This window comes from Martes martes (assembly GCF_963455335.1).
Source record: "Martes martes genome assembly, chromosome: 2".
Taxonomy (NCBI): domain Eukaryota; kingdom Metazoa; phylum Chordata; class Mammalia; order Carnivora; family Mustelidae; genus Martes; species Martes martes.
In genome coordinates, this window is record NC_137889.1 from 78,357,126 (window position 1) to 78,360,648 (window position 3,523).

Below are 3,523 nucleotides of genomic sequence, written 5' to 3' on the forward strand. Positions count from 1 at the left end.
AATAAAAGTAGTTATATATTTATGCATCTCTGCAACAGTGAATACCTACCTTGCAAATAAGTGCCAAAATATGCATTTAATGAATGAGTAAATAATACAATGATGTATGAAACAATATAATAGCACTGTGGTTTATTTATTGTAATCCCCTAAATCTTTGATTTGCTATATCATCTTCTTGATTTATTCTACACTCTTTTGAAATGCTACATTTACCTAATAGAAATAACATTTTGGCAAATGCCTCCCAGGAAGAAAAGAGTTCTATTAGATAATTAAGGTCATTTATTTAAGGTGTAAAAATATGAGGTAATTAACACAATTCTCATTACAAATGGTACTCCATATAAAATATATCTTTATGATTCAGAAGTGCATTTGCAGAGTGAAGGTCTAATTGCCTATTATAGTCTTGGCTTTAATTATAGGTAAAAAGAGTTTCCCTTGCTCATATGAGTCCTTGTTTTTTATTTACATATTAAGTAAAATTTAACTTACTACAGTATTCTTGTTGAAATACATGTACTTTACAATACAGATAGCTATATATGAACCTAACATTCTATACTTCTAAAGATGGTAATTTTGATGGGGAATCATGCTTCCTGGATGCAACTGATGCATTTGTTTCTGGGACTTCTTCTGAATAACAAATTAGTCATCATCTCACATAAACAAGCTTAAACTTTTGAGACAGGCCTAAACAGCTTCTTTGTTTTCTGAAAAATGGTATGAGCTTTTACAGGAGACATATTGGTCTTAATGCAGAGCATGAAATCAGATGTAATGCCTGGCTTGCTAAAATGTAACACAGAGGGTGCTGAGGGGGAAGGAAGGTTTCGGAGCAGGGCCTGGGCCTTTGGAATGCTGAGGCCTGCATGACCACTCTGAGGTTGGGATACCATGGGGAATTACCTTCTCCAAGGCTTTCTTAGCCCAAACAGCCACCCTGTGATCTAAGAGATGTATGCATTGTTCCTTAGGCTATGTTCAGCCCTCATGGAACATGCAGATCAGCATATCTTATCTTTCCTGTAAACATACACTCCTAGTTTCTATAAGACCCTTGCCACACATCCTGTGCCTGAGAAACAGTGATAAAGATTTGTGATTATCTTGAAGGACCAATAAAAGCCAGAGCAAAGAAGACCAAAGGGTCTTCATCTCTGAACATTGACCCACCTTGCCTTCTCTCTTTCACAGCAAAGTTTGGAAATAATCTTTCATCCATTGGTACAGAGATTGCTGGCGATTCCAGGCAGAACCACATGATATAAAATGACTATTTTGGTTAAGAACAGAGTTTTTGTCAGAAATACAGAGAAGTCATTCTTTCTTTTTCATGTGTAGTATGGACAAGAGATATTTAAGGTGATTGCTTTGCTGATATTACCCCATTTGGAATATATATATATATATATACACACATATATAATCACTGAGGTTATCAAAGTGCTTCAATGTAAAAGCGTTAGAATAAAAAAGAATTTGTGACCCAACCTTATTAAAAAATCATCCTTGGGGGACCTGAGTGGTACAGTTTCTGCTCAGTCATGATCTTGGAGTCCTGAGATGGAGCCCTACATCAGGCTCTGCACTCAAGGCAGAGTCTCCTTAAATTTCTCTCTCCCTTTCCATCTCTCCATTCCCTCTACGTGTCCCCTCCCTCTCTCACTCTCTCCCAAATAAATAAATAAATCTTTAAAAAAAAGAAATCATCCTTGATATTTTTTAAAATGTTGCATTATCCTAAAATCAATATTTAAATATTTTTTGTTATGATTGCAATCATACTGGGTACTCTAACACACTGAAAATGTTTACCATATCATTTACTGGGATAACATTTTTAAGTGTTGTCTTCCAATTCAGGGTCTAGAATGGGGATGCTTAATACGGAAAAAAACTGATTAGCATATGATCATAATGAGCCAGACACTCTGTTGACTTTGTGTATATATATATTATATCACTGTTTATAAATATTTTCTTGGAATTGTGGCCTTTTGGGCTATCAGGGAACACAGTTTAGAGATATTTAACAAATTAAGAAAGCTTGCAAAGTAGGAAGTGATAACACTGATACTTAAGTCACGATCCATCTGACTCCAACATTTCACATTTGTTAATTTTGTTAGTGTGATAATTATTTATATAAACTAACATTAAATACACTAGCGTGTACTTCAGACTTTATTCACTTTTCAGTGTAGAGTATTTTTTTAAAGATTTTATTCACTTACTTGACAGAGATAGATAGGGAGAGAGAGAATACAAGGAAGGGGAGTGGGAGAGGGAGAAGAAGGCTTCCCGCTGAGCAGGGAGTCTGATGAAGGGATTGATCTAAGGACCCTGATGATCATGACTTGAGCCCAACACAGACGCTTAATGACTGAGCCACTCAGGCACCTCGTGTAGAAGATTTTGATACACAGTTTTCTAGCTGTCAGACTTATATGCCTCAGTTGGACAGATAATAAACTTAGTTAATATTCATCACATGTGCCACTGGTTATATAGGTCATAAGCCATTATGTTGGCCAAAGGTGAAGGGGGGCAGTTGTTCTCATTTTCAAAATTATATGCATTCTTATTTTCTTTTTGTTGTATGGGTCTGACATATTCTTGACAGTGTTATTGATGTGCATCACAAGTGTTCAGAATGAAATGACTTACCTACAGAAATTTGACTTCTGTGCATATTGACATTGTTTAATGTGGGCTATTGGGATTGTTATTAAAGAAGTGACCAAGATCTCTATGCACCTGCAATGAAGTGGCTTATCCTATTCGGATGCCTTGGGAAAATATATTTGGAGAATATTGCCTTTTGCTTAAAATTGTTGAAGACAATACATTAAAGTCTTATACATGAAAATTTATCATAATGATAAATGATAATTATCAAATTATCAATATGATAAATTTTCATGCATAAGATCCAATGGAGAAATAGATTTTCATTCCTTGAATGGCCTCCATTGTTTTTCCTATCTGTTAATAAGAAGTCATGTATGCTCTCTTGAGGTTAACATTCAAAAATTTTGCATTTTAATTTAATGATAACTCACTATTTCACCTGTTAATCATTCATTCATTCAAAATATTATTATTTTTAATTTTTTATAAACACATAATGTATTATTAACCCCAGGGTAGCACAGGTCTGGGAATCATCAGGTTTACATACTTCACAGCACTCACCATAGCACATAACCTCCCCAATGTCCATAACCCAACCACCCTCTCCCTACCTCCCCACCCCCAGCAACAATCAGTTTGTTTTGTGAGATTAAGAGTCTCTTATGGTTTTTCTCCCTCCCGATCCAATCTTATTTCATTTATTCTTTTCCTACCCTCAAACCCCACATATTGCATCTCCACTTCCTCATATCAGGAAGATCATATGATAGTTGTCTTTCTCTGATTAATTTATTTTGCTAAGCACAGTACCCTCTAGTTCCATCCACATTGTCACAAATGGCAAGATTTCATTTCTTTTGATGGCTGCATAGTATTCCAT